This window comes from Halichoerus grypus, chromosome 5 (assembly GCF_964656455.1).
Source record: "Halichoerus grypus chromosome 5, mHalGry1.hap1.1, whole genome shotgun sequence".
In the NCBI taxonomy this organism is placed as follows: Eukaryota; Metazoa; Chordata; class Mammalia; order Carnivora; family Phocidae; genus Halichoerus; species Halichoerus grypus.
In genome coordinates this window covers 22,808,995-22,833,471 of record NC_135716.1, presented here as the reverse complement: position 1 = coordinate 22,833,471, position 24,477 = coordinate 22,808,995, and the positions used below count along the sequence as shown (strand labels likewise).

General features: G+C 38.8%; 1 long non-coding RNA gene across 1 annotated transcript in view; it reads right to left on the bottom strand.

The window, feature by feature from the left end:
* The window catches only part of LOC144381708 (uncharacterized), a 44,254-nt gene extending 20,132 nt beyond the window's left edge, over positions 1–24,122 (bottom strand). The window contains exons 1-2 of the long non-coding RNA XR_013447478.1: positions 24,046–24,122; positions 11,970–12,090 (exon numbers count right to left, since the gene is read on the bottom strand). This is a non-coding gene — a long non-coding RNA (uncharacterized LOC144381708). The remainder of the gene's footprint in view (positions 1–11,969; positions 12,091–24,045) is intronic.
* Positions 24,123–24,477: the final 355 nt, after the last annotated feature.

Sequence of the window (24,477 nt, the reverse complement as noted above, 5' to 3'; positions counted from 1 at the left end):
ACTAACCACGTGATGATTGAGCACTTGAAATTTATCCTGTACAAGTTGAAATGTGTTCTAAGTATAAATTTTGAAGATTTAGTAACAAAAGAATGTTAAATGTCTCATTCATAATTTTTATATTGGTTCTATGTTGATATCATATTTTGGATATATTTGGATTAAAGCATATTATTATAATTAATTTTTAATTAAGTTTCTAATCTTTTTAACGTAACTGCTAGAAAATGTGAAATTACTTACGTAGGTTGCATTATATTTCTATTGGACAGTATTGCTCTAAAAAGTAAGAATATGCAGAGAGATATAAACAACAAGAAATTTGGAGAAGTGGGACTTTCCTGATCCCAAATCTGGATTCAGTTATTCATCCAATTTATCAACCAATTTGGATAAATATACATATTGTATTTTCAACCATATAATTTAGGAAATTTTTGATACTACAGAGTATTAAAACCTAACACTGATTACCTTCTTCAGGACTGACATCAATCTGTCTTTCAGATAAAGTCCACCCAGGTACTGCTATTCAATCCATATTTCTCCATATTGCTCACAAAATTTTCTCTCCAAAACAGGATATCACTTCCAAAACCTATCAGCATTTCTGATAAATGATGCTTCAGTGTGTTCCACTGCTTATCAGAAGATCACTCATGAGACCAATACCCAAGTACACACAGGAGTGATCAGCTTGGTAGGACAGTCTTAGATTGGTTTTCTTTCCTTCCTTCCTCCCTCCCTTCCTTCCTTCCCCACATCAATCAACCCATTCACCAACTCCATTCTGAGGGATCCCTTCCCCCCAAAAAAACAGTTGCATACAAACCTTTTCTCTGGCTATGCTTTTTGGATAATTTAGGCTAAAATCATTGTTATGAGGAAAATTAGACATCAGAATAGAATTCAGAAATTGGGTATCAAAGGAAGAAATGAGACTTCACTCCCCGGTCAGATAACAATAGGGCCTCTTTGATAATAAACTGTAGCATGCTGTAGGATCAATACTATAAGATGTTCACCAATGAAGAGGTGTAGAAGGTAAAACACTGGCTTACATGGTAGCATTAGCATCAGAATGGAATGAGTCATTGAAACTAAATTTATCTGCCTGGTTCCTGGGTACAAAATTGGAATGAATATCCTTAGCACCTGGCAGAATCCTCAGGATGGTTCCCTGACCTCTGGAATGGAGCTATTATGATATGAAAAACCAAGAAAAAAGATATTTATCAGGTGACTCAAAAAGCTTTCAGGGCTGAGCATGACCAAGAGCAAGAGAGGTCTGTACAACAGGTCCAAGTTATCATGGAAACTATCTTGCCACTGAAGACATTTGACCCAGAAAACTGATGGGCTAGAGGTATATATAGTAGCGTAGGATGCTGTACAGAATCTCTGACAAGCCCCAAAGCAAGTGTCATACAGACGCCAAGGGTTCTGCCACAAGGCCATGCCGTCAGCAGTAGGGAACTGCTTGCCGTTTTAAAAGCAGCTCCTGGAATCTTTCTAGACCCTAGTGGGGACTGAGTACCTGACCTTTAACTACTATGTGACAGTGTTAACTGGAGTTGCTATCATGAACTGGGTATCATCACATCTAATGAGTCTTAAGTTCAGGTGGGCACAGCAGCAGTCCATTGTATGATGGAATAGGATACGAGCAGATCCAGAAAGCATAAGTAAGTTACATAACCAGATAGCTTAGACTCCCATATCACCTACAGGCATTGCAGTGAAACCTGTCCCTTAACTTAAACCCATAGCTTCATGGGTGATTCCCTAAAACTACCTAACACAGGAAGAACAAAAACTCAGGCACAATGTATTTATGCTGAACTAAATCAGACTGTCAATGCACTACAACAGCCTTTAGGGTGGCCCTGGAAGAAAGTAATGAGAAATCCTTTCAGTTAGCAGAGTTGCAAGTAGTCCCCTTCTATGACAGTAACAGTGGCTTAACATGTTCACATATGTAAGGATTTGGGGCGATGACAAATCACTTAGCTAATTTGTAAGGTACCTGGAAAGAATAAGATTTGATCATTTGTGAGGAAAGGAAATTTGGGGAAGAAGCATGTGAATGAACCTATATTAAAAGGCACAAAGAATGAGGATATTTTTGTCTTCTGACAATGACCACTATAGAATGCCCACTATAAAGGAACACTCAATAACCAGAACACCTGTGGAAGTCAGAGGACCTCTCTCTGCTTCTGCTCAAATATTAATGCAACCAGTCCATGAATAGAATATTCCTGGAGGCAAGAATGGAGACTATATCTGGACCCAACAATCTGTACCAAAACAAACTTAGGTACTGCTGTTGATAAATGTTCAACAGATCAACAGCTGCACATTCATTATGGCAGCATCCCTTAAGGAGATTAGCTAGACTGTTGGTAGAATGTTGATTATATCAGACTCATTCCATTCTAGAAGGGACAGGAATCATACTTATTAGAACTTATACGTATTCTGTTTGTAAGTTTACCTACACTGCAAAGTGCCTCTGGCAACATGACCACTTGAGGGCTTATGGAATACTTGGTTTGCCAACTCAGGTTTTCTTATAACATAAGAGCAAGGGGCCCAGGTCATGCTTACAGTTTAGCACAATATCCAGCAAGAAGGCAACTTAATAGTAAGATAAACAACCTGTAAAAAGTTCAGCTCAAGAGCCACCCAACCTGTGAGTTTGGGAAGCTATCCTGCAGGATGCGGTATATGAACCAATCAGGCCACACATGGTGGTGCATTCTAGGAGCAATAAAGCATGGGCATGAGAACCAAAGAATGGAAGTGGGATTGTTTCTGCTCACCATCACTGCTGGGGCTTCATTTGCAGAATGGTTATATTGGATTCTGTGGGCTCTACTGGTTCTATAGATTCTACTCATTAGAAGTCCAAATTCCCAGGGGGATATCCTTTCAACAGAGAACAAAGCAGGGGTTTCACTTAACCTGATGCTATGAGTACCCTCTGGTCATTTCGGGCTCATCATGTAGGTAGACAAGCTGATAAATAAAGAGTTACCACGTAGGCAAGGTGATTGGCCCTAGTTACCATGAGGAGCTAAAGTTGCTGCTCTCCATTTGGGACAGGAAGGAGTATGTTCAGAACCCAGAGAATTCAGTGGCGTGTCCTGAATAGCAACCTTAAATGGACAACTGCAGCAACTATAAATGAATATAAATAAACTGATAGCACTAGGAATTACTGGGCCCTTCATTAAATGCATCATTAAATTCAAGATATGTAGGCCAAAAAATGAGTATCATACAAGTAATAAAACCAGAGACCAAACAAGGAAAAGATATGGATAGTTATATTAAGAAAAAGGTTTTATTTGAATAGAAACCCTCCCCCAAATTAGACAAGAACAGTAAGTTATCAGTAAAAAATATGATCCTAGGAGAGTCATGGAATTTTCCGATCTCATCTCTGAAAAGAGGCAATGTTTTGAAGTTGTATAAGAAGTCCCCAATCCCTGCAGCTTCTGGGATTAGCTCTTCCTTTGACACCCAAAAACATGACTAGGGCTCCCACCACTCATACGACAATGTAATCTCTAAAATTTCTGAGAATTCCAGGGAGGTATAAAAACAAAGCTGACAGCTTACATTTCTCTAACCTTTCATTTCAAACTTTGCTCCCTATCTAACTAATCTCCCCTTTCTGTTTTGAGTCCTTTCTTTGCCATCCTCTTTTCTGTACCATATCACTCATTTTGTAGATCAACTTTTCTTTCATTCCTTAAAACTTTTGCATTATCACAGCACTAAGCTGTTCTGTATAAAAATTTTTGCTCAAGGTTTAAAAATATCCAATGGTAGTGCAGTGCAGCACAGATGAGAAAAGAACCTCTTAAAGTGTTTTGGTCATTCAACAAGAAAAAGCATCAGTGGCCACCACTCACTTAGGCCCCAGCTTGCTGCCATTTTGCTAATTTTTCCCAATGAGCCATTCTTCCAAATGAGATCTACTAATAATCCAAAGAACATTATCCTAAGAAGATAACAAGAGCTAACAGCAAATACTTACATAGTCTTACAAAAATACCCCTACTTGCCTTCTTACATGTTTGCCATCAGTGTGAGAAGGACTAGCCAGGGCTAGAATTGACCCAGATAAGCCCAGTCTAAAGCAGAGACTACACCCAACCTACAGATAAATTGCACCCCAGCCTAGATTAGCCTGAATTAGTTGATACCCAGCTGACCCACAGAGCTGTGAACCATAGTAATAAATGCTTGATATCTTCAGCCAATGAGTTTTGGGGTAGTTTGTTACACTGTTATAGCTAACTGACAGAATTTGTAGCCATTTCTCAATTTGAAACCTAAAGAACAGAGTTTTTGTTTTTTCAACCATGGCAGTGTATTACCAACAGAACAGCAGTGGCATGGGTCCTGAAGCAATAACAAGAAGGCCAGAGTGAATGGAATGGAGGGAATGAGGAAAGAGATTCACAGGAAACAGATCAAAGAGGCAGTGGTGGAGGAGGTAGTGAGGGCCACTTTGACTTTTACTCTAAGTAAGATGGGAAACACTTTTAATGATTTGAGCTGAAGAAAGACATAACCTGAATTATTTTTAGCCACGCTGTTCTGATTTCTGGTTTGAGAATAAGGGGGCAAGTGTAGAAGTTGGCATAGCAGTAAAGAAGCTATCACAAATATCCAAGGAAACAATGATGATGGCGTGGACTAAAATTCCCAAGTAGTGAGGAAAGTTGTGAAATATAAAGATGCCAAATATAGTTTGTGATAGAGAAAAAAAGAATTTGGTAATAGACTGAATATGGGGTGCAAGAGGAAGAGTGGGGTCCCGGATTAACATCAAGAATTTTGGCAGGAACAACTAAGGAGCCGAGGTGGCATTTTCTGAAATGTAGGAGACTACAAAGGAGTCGGTCTGGAGATTAGTTTATCTTGAGATACTCGTAAGTTCTATCATGAATTGTTTTGAAAGACTTGGAATGAGTCCCATTTGGATAAGCAGCCTAATTGAGATGAATATCTGCTTGCTCTGATTAAATGTTGATTTTAGTTCACCATTGTTCTCAATCTTATGAGGATCCTAAAACAAGTTATAATGGGCCAGTTTATAAAATTGAAAGAATATTCCTCAAAGCATTCAGGGGAATATAAGACTATATTTATAGTGTACCATTTATAACTTGGTCATCTGTTCTTTATGTTTCCCTGATTCTACGGATAGTCTTACGGTTTCATGTTATTGGCATTAAAAACACGGACAACTGAATCTCTACAGCAGGGCTTCACTTTGTCCACACTCAACAGATTCAAAATCCAACAGCAGCAAACAAATTATTCCAAAACAGAATTTATATATTTGGAAGGAAAGACCTAACTAATCTACTGTTGAGCTTTTCAATTAGTTTTGTTTCATTTTGTTTTTCGAGAGAGAGAGAGAGAGAGCCGGGTGAGGGGCAGAGGGAGAGAAAGAGGAGAGAATCATTAGCAGGCTCCACACTGAGCACAGAGCCTGACACAGGGCTTGATCTCACAACCTTGAGATCATGACCTGAGTCAAAATCAAGAGTCGGATGCTTAACCAACTGAGCCACCCATGTCCCTTTCAATTAGTTTTGAATGCTCAATTTCCAGTAACTTCCTGTTAAAATTCATTTTCAAAATATTTTTTCATGTTAGAAGATTTTTTGGGGGGGTTGAGCTTTTTTACAGGATAAGGGAAACTATCACTACTTGCTCCCAATCTCCCCGAACATATCCAACTGACATCTTGATGACTGTTTTTTTAATGATTCTGTTGTTTCCCTTACAGAGTATAGTTGGTTTGTATTTCTAGTTTCATTTGATACTTTTATTAAAAGCAAAGTCAGTCTGAAACAAGGAGTCAGTGAAAAATTAATTTAATCTGAACAGGCTGAAAGAAGCTCATTTCTAACAGTGCTGGAAAACACATTTAAAACATACTAGAATTTTTATAAAGCTTATGTGTATTCTAATGAAAAAAGAAAACTCAAATCCAGACTTTCATTTATATGTATAATCCACTTGAGATAGAAGGAAAAATGTCAAGCAGTCAAATTATACATGCCACAGGTAGGAGTAGAAATAAAAATCATTAGCAGGGTCTTGATAGAAAATAGAGTAAAAAGTTGATTTATGTATTATGAGGGATAAAGTGAAGGGTGCCAGAGGGGAACACAAGCAAAGAAAATAAAATACTATGGATGCAGAGGAAACAACAGCACTTTCACACACACAAGACAGGTGAAAACACAGGCCCTGGAGAAAAGGAAAAATAATCTTACTGCTAAGAATTCCATGTGGGACCCAAAACAGAGTCAACCTACAAGTAAGTAAGAAAATTTAATTAAACTCAAATTTGAGAGTGGACATTTAATTTCAGTGCACTGTTATAATTTCTTGCTCATCAAGTCAAAGGACTTTTCCTGTTTGGGACACTATTTCAAGAAAAAGAAAATCCTTGATTGAAACTGAACAAGTAGGCAGAGAGGATTAGATATTAAAAATAAATAAAGGTGAAAATAGAAGAATCTAAACAATAAAGCAGGCTGCAGCACAACCAAATGTATCAGTCAGTGGTATCTATGGTTAAGGAAAGATTAAAAAATTTTTTCCAAACCTTCCCTTAAGTTGTCCTTACTATTAACTATTATGGGTAATGATCAAAATAGACTTTTAAATGAAAATACTCTTCCAGTGTGCACACCTACTTTGTATGTCTGCTTATTGTTGAAATTTGCATGAGAAAGTAAACCTCACATACTCAGAATAGATAATTAACAACACATTTTTTGGCAGAGTTATTTGAATGCATTTAGAACTCTTTTGAAAGGCTGAAGATCTCAGCCAACTTTAATCATATCTCTGGTTGATTTAAAGAGGATGTACCTAAGTTTACCTCAGATCATCAGAGTCCAAAATATAAGTGCAGTTAAATATAGAGTCTAGATTAACCAGTTAACAAAAACAGAAAAAGATAAAGGAGATGCTACATGGACATACCATCTATGGTACTCCAAGAGACAGTTAAGGATTATGCCACCATTGTAAGGAAACACATGCAGAAAGGAAAGGAGAAAGGAAAGAAGAGCTCAAGGATGATAATAGGGTAAGGTGATGGATGGAGGGGCTGAAACTTAGCCTTGGTCTTTAGGATTGAATGACATGAATACTAGGCAGCTTCTAATTAATTCGTGAAACTAAGATCATATAATAGATTGTAGCTATCTAGTTAACATACTCAGCACCCCCAAAGATTCCATGTGATGTCAACGATATCCTCTTTAGAGATGGAGAAATTGAGACATAGCACGGCAAAGGTTGCAAAAAGCGTAGTGGGGCGGTGATCTCTTGAAGAAACAAACTCTGGCAACACGGAGAAACTCGGCTCTGAGAACTCTTGACCACCTCCTTGACAATCTGCCATTTCCTTTAGGCCTCTGACATTGGGTCCACATCCCTTGGGAAGAACATTGAAGCATTGGCCTCAGAATGTATTAAGTCTCTAAACTGAAGATATTAGACACTGATTTTCACTTCCCTCTACCATTCTTTTGCCCTCCCAGCTGTGGATATCCTGTACTTTCATAAGCATTATTTTTCATGTTTTTATAGGTTCCTTAAGTGCCTGACATCCATCCTTTATTATTAATCTTATCTCCTATTGGCAAAATTAACTTTAAATTAGAAAGCCAGGGGTAGAAAAATGTTCTAGCAGCAATTTAGTTTTGCCTTTTAAGACTTATTCATCATTACTTTATTATTAATATTTATTTAATGTTTTTAGTTAAATGGTCAACTAAGACAAATGAAAATTTGTATTCTAAAAGAACTTAAGTATAGCTATTCTGGGGCCACTGAACCTAAAAATGAAGAAGAAAGACAGGTCAACTTAGGAAACAATAAAAACAATCATTTTGGTCATCTTCAGTTTCAATTTTGGGGTCCACAAATGCATGATAGAGTTGTGTGGTTTTTTTTAACTACAGTAGCTCCCTAAATCCCACTTGAAGTGGAGGCCATCAATACCAAGAAATATCAAGTGGGCCATTTCCAAGCCAACTGCTTAATGTTACTATTATTCAAAGAGGTAGCACTTCAGTCTCCAGTATGGCAAGAAATGAATTGTCCTGTGGCACTTCCTCAACTAAGCGATCGTGACTTTAGCTTTGAAAGAAAGAGGCAGAGGAGGCAAGGAATACACTGCAACTAGAACAGTACTTCATCACCCACTAGATTTAGAGAGAGAACACCACTGCACGGATCTAGCACATGTGTACAAACCAAAGGTTTCTTCAAGGAGAAATTTCCCCACAACTAGAAACAGCCCTCACACTCGCTGCCCTCAGCCGTGAATTCCGGGATCGGGCGCTCTTCTCTGGCAAGCAGCAGATGCAAAGCCTTTTTTCTTGCCCTGTTCATTTGCAGTTTGATAGTCATCATGACCCCAAGCTAAGCATCAACTATATGTTATTCTAATGGAGACCATGCCAAAGTGCATGGAAAGAAACAGAGCCAAATATTCACATATAAAAAAAACGCAAACATTAAAACAAGAAAAACTTCCATGGTTCAGAGGATCACATCTTTGGGGAATACTTCCTAGAAATGGCATGCCTTCAAATTGAACTATGGAGAATCAGAGATTCGTGGAAGGCTGGTTTTATCATCATCCATTTACCATTCTCAGTGGCATTTACAAACTAGGCACCCAGGAAGAAAACATATGTATGAAGCAGAGCTACCATATGAGACACTCACATTTCATTTTTCCTTCTTCAATATTAAGAAGGATATTATTTTTCTGGCTGGTTGATTTAAAGAAGTATTTTCTCTAGGTAAATCTTCTCTCGCCTATTAAATCCCAGTGGCACTCTGCATGTGAGAGCACATCTGATCAGCTACAGACTCCCACCTCTCTGCTAAATACAGCCAAAAAATAAGAAAAAAAAAAGCAAGAAAGAAATTGTAACTAAAAACATTAGTAATAATCCTCAAAATACGGTAAGTTGCCAGCAACTAATGGCTGGTGTATTGATTAACAGCTTGAAGTAAACAGTGGGCAGTTAATGCTGTAACAAACCCATGGGGTTTATTGCACCAATAATTCTGTAAAACTACTAAGTTTTAAGAACCTATTGCTGAAATAAACCATATTCTTTAGCACCCACCAGCAGTGGTATTTATATGCATACATATATGTATTTCCCTTCTTAAATAAATTGCTCGTGTGGGAAATTGATCATTTCTATTTGCCCAGTCAGAAAACATGGCACGTTTGAAGAGGTTTATCACTAGATGATGTGATCTTGCAAACTTTACAAGTCTTTTCTTTTTTTTCCTTTAATCTTTTCACCTCCCTCCCTGGAACAGATGTCAGCAGAACTGAGATGCAAAACAGCTCAGCACAGTACTGGAAAAGATAGTGCTAATCAAAGAGCACTGACTTGAACCAGGCCTTAAAAGGAGAAGATATTAAGGACTAATGAATTAATCTGTTAAGCCCCTGTGTCAGCTGGGGGGGAAAAAAAAAAGAAAGAAAAGAAAAGTGCTCTTTAGTAGAGTGCCCTTAATAGGATATACTGGGAACTGAACTTGGGAGGCAGTGCAGATGAAGAATGGCCTTTGAAGCTACGTACACAGTGGAAAGCACAGGGAAGCACGATCAGAAGTGCAAGTAGCCTTTACCATCCTGTGGAATCCAAGCTGTTTGCATATTCAAGGAAGAGTTATATAGTAATTGACAATTTTTACCACACGTACTGAGAACCCTGGAAAGCATTGCAAAGTGCAAAAATAATGCCTAATTTGTAGTTACTCCTCAGTAGTAAAGCCAGCCTTCCTTGCCTCTCAGGCTTCTGTATCTCTTCTCTGCCTCAGGTTTGAGCAACTGAGTGCCTTGTGTAGGCTCAGGGCCACCTGTGCTCAATGACAACTGTCACTTTCTGAGTTTCAACCATTTACCAGGCACTTGCTAGGCTCCTGTCTCTAATCTTTGTTCTAGCTCTGAAAGATAAGGCTCTTCATCTCCCCCAGCAACCCCCCCCCCTTTTTTTACAAGTTAAGCAACTTGAACCTATCACACAGCTGGTAGAGTACAGAGATTGGCTTCAAACCTAAGTCCAAACCCTATGCACTTTTCATGATGGATCTACTGGCACTCAGTGCTTCACTGAAGAAGGATGTGACAGTGTCCCCAAACACACTGCCACAGACCACCAACAAATTACCCTAGCTGCCACCTTCTCCTGGTTGAGTGCCTATGTAGGGTAACTGAATTTCGGTCTCTTTTGTGTGTTGTAGGTCTATCAGTTATGGGAAATTGGGCCTCTGCCTTGGTCGTTGTTCCCATAACCACCAGAGTATCCCAGACATATTTTCCCTACACCACTGCCTTCCATTTTTACCTATCCAAGAACTACAACCATCATGAAGAAGAATGTAGATTACTGTCTATTCAACTTGCAGCAGGGACTCTGCTAAGTCTTTTAAAGATATTGTCTCATTTACTCTTCACAATCACCTTACAAATTACATACACATGTGTGTATTATAACCATTTCAGGAAGCAGGAAATAGAGGCTCAAACAAATCAAATAATTTGCCCATAGATAGAGTGAGGGTATGAATTTAGGTCCACCTGCCTCCAAATTCCAAGCTTCCAGTGCCCATGCTACCTTCTTCACACCTCTCCTCCTAGGGACTAGAAATTCTAAATTCTAACATGGTGACTTTACCTAACCACCTGAGTATTATAAACTGTTGTGTTTCAGCCACTTTCTGAGATTTGTGGTCACCTCCTAGGACGTAGAGCCCTGTGTCCAAGTGTGTGTCAGGACTTTAGCTCACTGTTACCCTACTCATGGTGCAGTGTGCCTCTGTATGGCAGATTAGGGTATCTGCAGGTGAGACTGAGACCCAGGGCTCTGTCCCACCAAACATGTAAACTATGGTTTAGGGTAAACTATGGTCTTCTACTACATGCAGTTTTGTCTGGATATACCCAGATTGTTCCTAATATACAGGATTTCTCACTCCTCACACCTCTCATCCCCACTTAGAAAAGAGTGAAATGGGAGAGTTCTAATGGAAGTAGTGAGCTGCCTCTGTGCCCTGCAGTTTACAGAGAAATGAGGAATGGATCTACCCATCTCCCTCCTTAGCCCGGGAGGGCTACCTCCTGCCTACCTGCAAAGCACAGAGCCCTTCCTCCTGGAGCACCTGCACATATTCTGTTGACCCCTGAACAACATGGGGATTAGGGGCACCAACCCCCTTTCCCACAGTTGGAAGTCCACATAACTTTTGACTCACCAAAAACTTAACTACTAATAGCCTACTGTTGATCTGAAATCTTATCCATAACATGAATAGTCAATCAGCACATATTTTGTATGTTATAGGTATTACATACTAGAGAAAAGAATGTTAAGGAAATCATACAGAATAAAAAATACATTGATGGTATGGTATTGTATTTATCGCAAAAAAATCCACATGGAAGTGGCCCCATACAGTTCAAGCCCATGTTGTTCAAAGGTCAACTGTATTTCCTTTAAACTTAAAGCAAGCCTCCTTAGGGCCAGGCCAGAGACCTTCCCATTCACATCTTGCACTTCTAGCTCTCCAGCTCAGGGAATAAGGGCAATATGAAATAGGGGCAAAAACCAGCAGGTACAAAGGCTGTGATGTCTGTAGCTTTTACAGTCAGCTTCTGCTAGCAGCCATGTAAATCATGCCCTTCCAAAACCCAGCAGAAGACTTAACTCCAAGTATTGAGAGAGCAAGAGAAAGAGAAAGGAAATTGGGAAACAGTGAGATATTGATTCTCTTTAATCAGAAAGGTCTATAACGCAATCTCTCTCTTCATAAACTTGTGACGACGTCAGCCAGAACTAAAGACTACTCCCCAACCAGGCTTTGCCCAATGCACTTATATGACTTACAGTCTTTTTCCAGTCATCCTCTTGCTTCTGCATATTCCTTTCCTTGTCCCTTTTGACTTCTCTCCATTTATCATCTCGATCAGTACCACAGGCAGCTTTCCTCACACAGTAGATATGATTCCTGAAAAGATCAGTAGAAATCAGAGCTCTATCAACTGAACCATATGTTGACTTATTTTAGGGAATCCTAATTTTCAGGTTTGGCTTTTTTCAGCCAACATCATTTCTTATCATTTAAGTTGAAAAGCTCTCTGCTCCAGAGCATCCACGTTTAATAATTAATGATCTGTAAACAAATAGTTGAAAGCTCTGGAGGAGTTCTCTATTTAAAGCAACTACAAGCGGAAACTACATATAAGGTTAAAAATAGAAAATTATCATCTTTCCCATCCTATATCTTATGGGCAGAACTCTGAAAGACTGGGTGGTCAATGAAGAGGAACTGTGGGAAAGAAAGTAGGTAGTTCTAAGGAAGGGCAGTGGTGTCAGTAACTGATAAGTATGAATCCTGGTGAGCCAAGAATTATCTAGAAAATTCTGTAGGGATGTAGATATCCAGGCACTTCCATTATAAGATTCTGATTTAGTAGGCCTGGGACTGGTCCCTGAAATTTACCTTTAGAAAACATTTCCAAATAACTCTGATTATAGTCAGAGAACCATACTTTGAGAATCACTAGAGCAGGGCGTTCTAACACAGTGTTTCTCAAGCTTTAATATTTCCAGGAATCCCCCCCAGAAAGCTTGCTAAAACACAAACTCCAAGGAAATCAGATTCCACAAATCTGGAGATATAAGAATTTGCCTTTCGAACAAGATCCACAGACCACTCTTTTTAGAGTAGCACTAATACAACACATTGATTTTCAGCCCATTTGGCTGTACAATGGAATCACCAAAAAAGTTAAAAAAAAAAAATCAATGCCTGAATTCCACCCCATAGATACTTTGATTAAATTGGTCTGTAACCTGGGCACTCAGGATTAAAAAAAAAAAAAATTCCCAAGTGAGTTTAATGTGAAAAACATGAATGTCTCTCACATACCAAGTATTCAGTCATTCAGTACCTTCTGTATTGATCATACAGTTTCGCTACTATAACAAACAATTCAAAATCTTAGTGGCTTAACACAATAAAAGGATATTTTTTGCTTCTACAAAATCCAATGTGGATGTCCATACTGGGAGGGCTTTCCTGGAAGCTTTCCTCAAAGCAGTGACTCAGAGACCCAGGTGTCTTCCATCTTGTGGCTCTGCCATCTTGTGGTGCCAGGGTCATTCTGGCATCATCAGGCTAACACACAGGAAGAAGAAAGAATGGAAAAGACACTTCAGATTCTAAACCATCTGAGTCTTTCCATTGGCCTGAATAGTCACATGATTGATCTAATTGCAAAGGAAAATGAAGAAAACGAAGTAGCACTACATACTAGTGAGCACTAATGCTTCTGTCTAGCTGACTGTATATCAGGCAGTGTGCTATAAATGGGGAGGGGATGCCAGCAAGAATATAAGCCTGGTATTGAAATTTAAGGTTATTTTTTTTTACAGCAGGGAGCCTCTTTGATCAATGCAGTAAGTACTGAATAAATCTTATATCAGCTTTGCTTCTGGAAACTGAGAGGTTATCACTCTTACCTCCGCTTGACCCAAAATATTCCAATTCAAGAATCAGTGTGGGAAAAGTCCATTTACACAGAGTAACTCAGGTGGCTGACATATGACACTGTTAGATCTACTTCTTTTTGGCACATGTTATATGGTCTTGAACTAGAGGCTTGATTTCCAGATCAGTAAAACAGAAATAATGATTTCTATCTTTCAAGGTTGTTTTGAAAATTAGAGGAAACATGCTAAGTGGGGCCTTGACAAATGTGTACTAGTCTTATATATTATACTTGTACATATTTTTATATTATTACTGATAAATTCTTATAGATGCTTTTTGGATTTCCTCTAAAAAGAAAGACTTCCAATCCTTGAGAGTGTAGACTGTAGCTCACAATTTGTCGATCTGACCCAGAGTACCTGGCAAGTGATGAACACAGGAAAGTTCCTTGATAAGTATTTGTTGAATTTAGGTCCACTAGAGGTGAGTCTGGGAGCCTGAAGCTGGCAGCTGTGTATAATTTCCCATGAGAATTGTTCCTAACATCAGCATGCCTATGAGGAGAAACACTATAAACATCCCCAAGGAACTAATACGATTAAGTGAAACTTTTACAAAATGAGAGCTGTTAAATTTCATGAAAATGCCTGCACTTAATCATCATCAAAATGGTCTAGGATTCATACCTCCCCATTGGTTCTAATCAGCCCTTCCCTCTCAACATTGGACAATTACTCAACAGAAAGGAATCCCCAATTGCAGATTCAAACATCACAACAGCCTGCTTTACAGATAAGGATCTATACTCCAAAAGGATAAGTGCCTTGCCCAGGTTTAGATGTCTAGAAGTGGCAGGATCAAGATTCAAATCCAGTTTCCTTGCCTCCAGATCTCAGACTGGGGGTACATCTACTCACTAACAGTAAACAATAATCAGCAGAAGTATGGCAGGATAAAAACAGTACATCTGCCTGAAATACCAATTAAAGCATTTAGACATTTTTATATATAAGGAAACACAAATATATTGTGATGGGAAATGCAAATTTTCTATAATATACGACTATAAAGAATTTTTAAATTTGTGGTGGTCTGCTTCAGATCATGCCACTAGGCCCCTGGGGCCACTCATGTTTGCTTCTCAGGAAACATGTAAGAAGCACTGCCCTTCTCTGTGCCATTAAAGGGCCATTGAAATGCCAAATAGAGCCCATTATTTGAGCCCATTACTGGAAATCTGTCTGCAAAACTCTGTTCAGATGCAATAATGATTTAGGCAGGTCAGACTTCCCAGAAATGAAGAAAAGTGCTGAAAATAAATAGGAGACAATAAATCTCTTAATGGTGCAAAGGGGAAAAATAAAGCAAATTATGTTTTATCTGGCAAACATATCATGGTCATTTTTTTTGAAATCCTCATTTTTCCTTTCTGTAAAAAGCAGTTAGTTCAAAATTGAAGAAAATTTAGATTACAGTTTATAACACAGTGTTCCAACTGAGCTTAACCCAGGATGCGGAGGTTAGCCATTTTCAGAAAACAGTGGACCAGTGACCACTATTGGGAATTTATTTGTGAGTTCATAGATGTAAACTGTGTGAATTATTAATGGCCTAAAGACATCTGAGTTACACCTCCTCTTTGAGAGCTCTGGAGGAAATATCCACAGAGGAAGCAATAGCAAAGACCAAAAAAGTTTCATTTTTTCTTTTTAATCTAATTTTAAGTTTAGTCCAATGTCCAGTGCAGAGTTCTTGTATGGCTGGGATGAGATGGATAGCTTGCCCTAACAGCTAATGAGGGTCTCTACCACCCCAAGTCAATCCAAATCTTGCAATCTGACCATTCTTAGGCTGTCTCCATGATACTGGAGATGGAAGAAAAAATAATACACATGCTTGAAAGAGTATCTTAAGGAAGGAAAAAACAAGAATAAAGGACCTCACAAACGATGATATTTTTTAATAAAGAGTGACCCTATTGGTGTCCTAAAACGGGACAAATGGCCAAGTCCTCCTCCTAGATGGTGGGAGGAATAAGGTAAAGTAAAGGGGTGGAGAAAGAAAGCCTCATGAAAGAAGGAATTCAGGGCACAGATCTGGATCCTAAGAGGAGAGATGGGAGAGACAAAGATAATGGGCAGTATTTATTTAGGAGCATTTGCATCCCCTTTCCCACTTTTGCTCTACACTCTGGCTTTGAGCTCAGAGAAAAGAACTGGGCAAGAAATTAAAGAAAGTGTTCATTGAAGAATATGTGAGACTCTGAGCATAATCAGGATTGCTTTAGGGGCCAGGGCCATGAGATAACGTGTAATTACGGAAAAGCAAAAGGAACATCCTCTCCCTGAGCCCACCCTCAAACTGTCAAAATACACAGCTCCGCTTTGAGACATTCAGGTTCTAGAATAGTGATCTGTAGAGAGTTGCTGTGCTTGGAGGGGCAGCACATTCCCAGAAAAGACAGATGCTAATGCAATGATGAGGCCCTTTGGCAAGGAGGCTACAATGGAGAATTAACGGATTGGTTCCTGAACACAAGTGAAAAGCCTTTGATAATTAGGAAAAACCATTGAGGGAACCTTTGAGAACTGGTGATAATGATGAGCATGTGTGTATTACTTTGTAATTTATAAACTATTTTCACATAGCTCATTTGTTTCTAATGTTGATAGGTAGAGATGATGAGTATTATTAGCATCTTTGTTTTGCAGATGACAAAACTGAGTCTCAGAGTTTAAGCAACCTGCCCAAGGTCATTCATCTGGTAAGTATCAAGGTCAGGAATTCAAAAACAGGACTTCTGGCTCTAAATTCTGTGCTTTTTCCACTGGAACATATTACCAGTTGGGAATTGTGACAGTTCAGTTAACCAGTCCTTAAGAAAAAAATTTTAACAAAGATGACTTCACATCAGGGAGCTGAGTGGAACTCAGTACTGGGTCTACACGGAAACAAAGTTGCAAAAATTATAGGGCTGACCAGGACTTGGGTCCAGATGAGGAGAAAGATGCCATCTCAGGATTCCTAAGGCCTGCTCACCGAGAGTTCAGGAAGCAATGCCAAGACTGGATGACTAAGAGAGGGGTGGATGGCAAGAGGTTGAACCACCTTCTGAGCAGAGCAAAAAGGAAGAAGTATGTTGCTGAGACAAACAGAAAATCTCCCTAATTCAGAATGCAGGATATCTTTGTGTTCTTAGGTTGTTTTTTCTTTGGGTGATGAAATTCCTGGGTAGGAAGAGTGTACAGAGTGAGATTACATTCTCTTCCTGAATAAGGACATTAATGAATCATCTTGGCCAAGTGCCTCACCTTGACCATTGTGCCCATTACAATTTTGGCTTATACTCACAGGTGCTATAAAAGTGAGGGGTGGGATTTAAAAATATGCCTAGAGTAAATATCAAGTTAGTAATTGAAGGAATGATAATTTGGAGGAGGGGGTGGCAAACATTTTCTAGAAAGGGCCAGACAGTAAATACTTTCAGCTTTGCGGGCCATGTGGTCTTTATCTCAACTACTCAACTCTGCCACTGGTAGCAGAAAAGCAGCCATAGATAATATATATGCAGACAAATGAGTCTGGCTGTGTTCCAATAAAACTTTATTTGCAAAAACAGGTGGCAGGTTGGATTGGACCCAAGAGCCCTAGTTTGCCAACTACAAAGAGAAAAATTGTGTCTACCTAAAGATCTCTTTAGGGGCACCTGGGTGGCTCAGTCCTTAAGCATCTGCCTTCGGCTCAGGTCGTGATCCCATGGGATCAAGCCCCACGTTGGGCTCCCTGCTCAGCTGGGAGCCTGCTTCTCCCTCTCCCACTCCCCCTGCTTGTGTTCCCTCTCTCGCTGTGTCTCTCTCTGTCAAATAAATAAATAAATAAAAATATTTCACAGACCTGTACCCCTGAAACAAATAATACATTATATGTTAACTTAAAAAGATACATGAAAAAAAATCTTTAAAGATCTATTTATTCTCATTTCTATTCCTGAATCAAGTTGGACCATGGGAAGGGGTAGATGTCACATTAACTGTTTGCTATCAATTTTTATAAAATGAATAGAAATTTGGTTATGACACAGAAAGTGATTGATTCCCCTTGTGGGAAAAATTTAACTTCCTACCTTATTCAATACATATAATTAATTCCAAATAAATTAAAAACTAAATGTGAAAAATGAAAGTATAGGTTTTAAGCTTATAAATATATATCTTTAGAACACGAGGGTAGGGAAAGATTTCTTTTTTTTTTTTTAAGATTTTATTTCTTTATTTGACAGAGCGATAGAGAGAGCACAAGTAGGCAGAGCGGCAGGCAGAGGGAGAGGGAGAAGCAGGCTCTCTGCTGAGCAGGGAGCCCGATGTGGGGCTCGATCCCAGGACTCTGGGATCATGATCTGAGCCAAAGGCAGATGCTTAACCAACTGAGCCACCTAGGCACCCCAGGAAAGATTTCTTAACCAAAATGTTATAAAAGTACAAATCACAAAAGGAAATACTGACATTGACTCCATTGACATTTCAAACCTTTCTCCATCAAAAATACTATAAATGAAATGAGAGATATCACAGAATAGGAGATGAAGGGAAGAGATTTGCAGCCCGTTATCAGATAAAGGATTACGAGCCAGAATATATAAAGAACTTCTACAAAGCAATAAATAAAAGAAATAAACAAATCAGTTGACCTAACTGGGGGGCGGGGGGGCAAAGGATATAGAATTCATAGAAAAGAAAAAGCAATGGACATTAAACATACGAAATTGGTTCAATCTCACTATTAATCAGAAAAACAAAATGAAACAAATATCATTTGTATTGACAATAATTTTAAAGACTTATAACACCAAGTTTTGTCAAGACAGTGAGAAATAAGGATGCATACATTGATAGTGGAGGTATATATTGATGCAAACACTATATGTTTAGAAATCCCCAGCAGTTTGGAAATCTCTAGCAAAGTGGAAAACATATAGATACCCAATGGCCAAAAATTTCACCTGTAGATCAACTCTAGAGCAGTGGTTCTGAAAGTTTGTTACAAATTCAAATTCTTGGGCTCATCTATACCTGTTGAATCGGGAACTCTGGGGGTAGGGCTCAAACATCTCTGTTGTCACAGCCACCTTAGCTAGTTCTAATGCACACTACTGTGTGAGAATCATTTGTACTAGAGAAATCCCCACATCTGTGCTCCTGAAGACACATGCAAGAAGATTCATTAAAGTATTGCATGTAATCACAAAAATGTATAACCTACCCAATGGTCCTCTGAGGGAAATGGATACGTAAACTCTGATTTATTGTTTCTATAGAATGTTTTACAACTATTAAGATGAATGAACTATTTCTATATATTCCTATGGATAAAATTCAAAAACAAAGTTAAATGAAAAAAATCAAGTGACAGAAGATTTCACAATATGATGGTATTCATATAAATTTTTATATAAATAATTTTATATGAACTCAAAAAAAGACAGATATATTATTTATGTCTTTAATCATTTATTGCAAAGTACTAAAACATGTAAGGAAATGTGACACGAGCATCGGAGGACAGTTGTTTCTGGAAAGGAAATGGGAGACATTAATGAGGCAGGGAGAAGTTTACGAATATCTAAAATATTTTTATCTCTTATGAAAATTCTGAACAGAAAATGGTAAAATGGTAATATCATTTAAAATTGGGTAAGGGGTGCATAGGTGTCTCCCGTATTATATATTGTACTTTTTATATTTCTGAAATATTTTCCGGTTTTTACAAATATTGTAAAGAAGTAATAGCCCAGTGTGTGTGTGTGTGTGTGTGTGTGTGTGTGTGTGTGTTGAGGGGCGCGGGGTGGTACTTTGACATAGGCAAGTGTTTTCTTAGATACTGCCAGTGCCTCTTTTTATGCATCTCATGGATCTTAAATATCAAAAAGAAAATTATCTCAAGCCCCAATTCCACAGGTTAGAGAAATGGAAATTCAGAGAGAAATGGAAATTATGAACCAAGCATTCTAAGCCAACCAAGCCACCAGCCAATTGTAGATTAGAATGAATAAATGCAAGTAAACAGAAAATTATTCAAACATGTTCTCTTTTTCAGTAAGCCTATTAAGGAATGTACTCTAGCAATGAAATAAAGGGGAAGAGGGAAGTATGACTCCAAGAAAGAGCAAGAATCTATTGCAGAAGAATCAGAACCAAATTCTCAGGATAAAGGCATAGAACAGAAGTAGTCCAGACTGGAGAAGGACAACTAGGGAGTCTAGAAGAGAAGACCCTAGTAAAAAAGGAAATTTGATAGAAAATTGATATGATGAACATTTGAAAATAATTAAAATTTGTGGCTAGCAAATTATGCAACTAAAAAAATTGATCCAATTAGAAACTCCAAGAAAAACAAATGCTTTATAAGAAAAAGATGAAATCCTGATACACTATTTGGCTCAGCAGTGAACAATATTTACAAATCATGATGACACAATCACTAATTGTGATTTAACTAAAAACAGAGATATAACTGCATTGGGGGGTACACAACTAAAATGTCATCTATCATCAGGAAATCAATAACTATTGTGCAAGATAAATAAGACATCAAGCTATAGAAATCAAGCCTTCTAAGTGTCTTCTGGTTACCTGATTCCCAAACTGCCATTTCTGATCCATTTTATACAAAATCACTTGACTAACTTTCCTAACACACTACTTTGATTTTATTACACCCCTGCTCAAACATCTTCAGTGGCTTTATTTTGTCTAGTGAATAAAGCTCAACCTCTGTGATGGTTTCTTTTATGTGTCAACTTGACTAGGCCACAGGTTGCCCATATATATGGCTAAACATTACTTCTAGGTATATCTGTCAGAATGTTTCCAGAAAAGATTAGCATTTTAAACTATAGACTGAGTAAAGCAAATTGCTCTCCCAGTGTGGTTGGGCATCACCCAATCCACTGAAGGCATGAATAGACCAAAAAGCAAAGGAAAAGAGCATTCTTTCTCTTTCTATCTGCCTGACTACTGAGCTGGGACAACAGTCTTCTCCCACCCTTAGACTGGAACTTATACCCTTTGGGTCTCAGCCCTTCGGGCTCAGACTGGAACGACACCATCAGCTTGCTGGGAGCTCCAGCTTACAGATAGCAGATCATGGGTCTTCTCAACCTCCATAATCATATGAACCAACTCATTCCCATAAATCTGGAGAAATCTAATACAACCTCCTTAACATATTATTCAAATGTCCTATATAAACCAGCCCTTTTATAAATATGAACCAGTTACCATTTGCTAACATGCTTTGTGCTTTGCACTCTCTTCATGTCATACCTTATACATACAAATGCTTCTACTCCCACATCTCCAAATTCCCTTATTGAAATCCTACCCTAGTCTTCAAAGATGCCTCAAGCTCTATCTACACTGTCATCTTCAGTCACAGAGGCAGAAATTATTTCTCCTTAGATGAACAACAGTTTAGTTTCTGTTTGCACCCCATCATCCCTTCTGGCTGATTCTCTGCTTTTCTCTGCCCACTGACTGCATCCCAGTCACTGTACCACTGACTGTATCCCAGCTTCTCTTATAGTTTTTCCCTGTCCCTTTCAGCTCTAATGCTGTGTCTCTGGCAGCAGCTGCAACTAGCATGGTCACAGTTCCCAAATGGTGGCCACTCTTCATGATTCCAACTACCCCTGGGTTCTGCTGACTCCAGTTTCCCTTTGTCCTTTCAGCCCTACAAGGACAATGGCTACCCTCTGTTCCTATAGTGTTTTGCTTTCATTTTTCCTAACCCTATCTGTGTCTCTGTAAACAGACTCTTCACTAAATTCAGAAGCATGTGAACTAGAAAGCAACCATCAAAATGCCAATAAGAAGGAAAGAGAGCTAGATGAACCATCTGGAAAGAATTCTGTGGCCCAGCAGGACTCCAGCCCATACAACATTCATCTCATCGCCTCATCATAATGAATGTGTGGTTTGCTTGCAGATTATGGGTCTTCTGACTAGGGAGATCACACTTGATTCATCTTTGTTATCTAGGTGCCTAGTATGTAATAGATATTCAATAAATTGGAAATAAATGAATCATAATGTGCCCATTCAATGCACTCTGCAAAGATCTGTTCATTAGCAGTTCCTACATGGGAGAAGATTTCTATATGAACTTGCTATTCTTAGATGTCATTCTGATTAGGACTACTGAGGTGACACAGTCCTGACAACAGTGAACAAAGTGGGAAATAGAGGATTCTGAAGAAGAGAGCACTTTGAACCAGAGATGTGTGGACCCAGAAGCATTTCAAGATTGGCATCATGTCTTGAACTAGTTTTCAAAGGAATCAGACTTGGCCAAACCCAAAGAGAATTTTGCCAAGCACTTTTCCCCTTAATTTTTAAACCCATGTGTATTTTAAGGGAAATTCAATCCATATGTTTCTGATTCATTTACACTTAACTCATCAAAATGTTTTGTAAGAGTTATTTGATGTCCCAGTCTTTTGAGCTTTTGTGAAGAAATGCTTTCTCCCCTTAGAAATAGAAACCTTTCAGCAAGTCACACACACACACACACACACACACACACACACACACACAATCCCCAAAAGGTTTGAGGTCCCTTCAAACTTCAAGCTCCACAAGGTTCCAGTAGTTCTTCACTGAACCTGATGTGACTTCCTTCTTTGTAGAAATCTGAGGGCTTCTGTTGAAGAGACACATAGTTGCACAAAGATGGAGGTCTAACAAGCAAAAACTGCAAGACAAAGATAATTAAAATCCCAGAATGAGAGAGGAGTCATGTCAAAGTTGGTGAAAAGATGAGAGGAGGCTATAAGTCAAACAGCAAAAACAGAGACAAAAAGAGTAAATGGATCCATCTTCTGTGTACAGAAGTTCAAAGATAAGGTAGGAAGAGAGGAGATATATGCAAATATATGCCACAGAGCACATATATCCACGCCTTCAGAATCCTGTATTAGAAAACCAAATACCTTGGCCATTTGGGAAGTGATTATGAAAATGTGTTACTAATTATTTAGATGTGACTGTTTACTTGAGCAACAGAAGTTCTTGCTACGGGCACCAGCTTGCCTGCCTTACTTCTATCACCAAAGTTGGTGCCACTAATGCATATTGAATAGGTCCTTCATTTTTCCTTTTGCATAGTCACTGCTGGACTCCTATGAATGCATTCTCAAAAACACTATGCTCCATAGTGTCAAAGAGAAGTAGATATTTATAAACACAGATAACCAGAAATTGGGGCAGGTCACTGGAGCTATATATTTTGATCTCCTTGTAATACATGACACTGTTGTCAGTGAAATAAAGCAAGACAGTATCTTAGATCTCAAGTTCTTCCTTTGTAGAATGGCCTACCTAAGATGCCATAAAAAATGATACAACTCAGGAAAACAATAAGGCACCCTGTAAGAACAAGGAGGAATGACAGTACTCTGATTGAGTGTTTAAATGCGAATGGCAAACAGTGTGGGCCTTAGCTTTAAGGAGAGTTGATTTTTAAAATGCCCAGAGAAAACTTGAGTATAATTTCCTGGGTTCACTTTCTCAAAGGAAAGAAGGCCCAAGGGGGATAAATGAGAGGCTCTTAAAAAAAAAGAGAAAATCCTGGCAACATAATCACTTATGTTTTCAAGTAGAAGTGAATGAAGGTGGAGACATCTAAAGAAAACCGTGTTTTTTCTAGTTTTATTTAATAAGTTTATGATTTTTTTTTTTTAAAGATGGGAGTCATGGGAGCAGGAGCCTATAAACAAGCACAGGCCCAAAGAGTGGCTCAGACTGGGAAGAATAAAGGAAGTTCCACGCTTGTAAAAACATGCTTCGGAAAGTATGATACCAGCTATCATGGAGCATGGAGAATAAGGGAATAGGGAACACTGCTATCTGGGAGCAAATCAGATAATGTTATCTGACGCCAGTCAGAAAACAGAATTGTTCAATCCCATCATCTGCCCTGTAAATTTGTTTCTATTCCCCAACTAGAACCTGAGTTCCTTGATAACATAGGGTAATCTTTGTTCACTCCTTTGGATCCAGAGCAACTAGCATAGTGCTTGGCATCTAATTCATGTTTTGTAAATATTTTTGGAATAAGAAGGTGACAAGCCTAATTAAGAGAACGCTTACACAAGATGGTCTCCAAACCTGCTCCAGCACTAGCTATCTCCAAATATACGTAATCTTCACCCAACGACTTAAAGACCATTCTATTGCCCTCTAAAACCAATAGGGTTAAGTCTTCGGTCTGTTTGCCTCTTGTCATTCTGGAGGGGGCACCTATCACAAACCTTATCTAGTTACTGCACCCTCTTTCCTTCCAGCCCCAACTCCCTGAAGTGGGTGGACCATTAGTTAGTCTTCCTAGTTTTCCCATCTTGGATTATACACCAGTCCAGAACTGAACCACAATTATGCAGCCCCCACTAGAACATGTCTCATAATGATCTACCTCTTTTAGAAGGGTCAGTTTCTGCTTCCTGTTTATGACCAGATACCAGTTCTCCCAGCATGCTGTAATCTTGACTGCCTCACGAAAGTCCATGCTGGAAGATGCCTATGAGGCAATGCCTAGCAGTAGTCATACAGTTGCTCTCTAGGGGAGAGACGCCTCCTTACCCAGAAAAATTACACTCAGGGCCATTAGGAAAGGGAATGCGCAATGTGCAATAGGTCAGGCCAAATTCACTTTTTTTTTTCCTTTTCTAATTAGGGATACCAGAAGGATCACATGGACAAATCTTGACTTAAGCAAGGCATTCAGAATTACAAAACTTTAGAATCAGCTGAGACCTTCTAGAAGCAATGTTCAACAGTTCATCTCAGTGGAGGTGAACTCCACTGAGAATCTGATGGAAGCCAGGAACCCTATTTGCACAAGTTT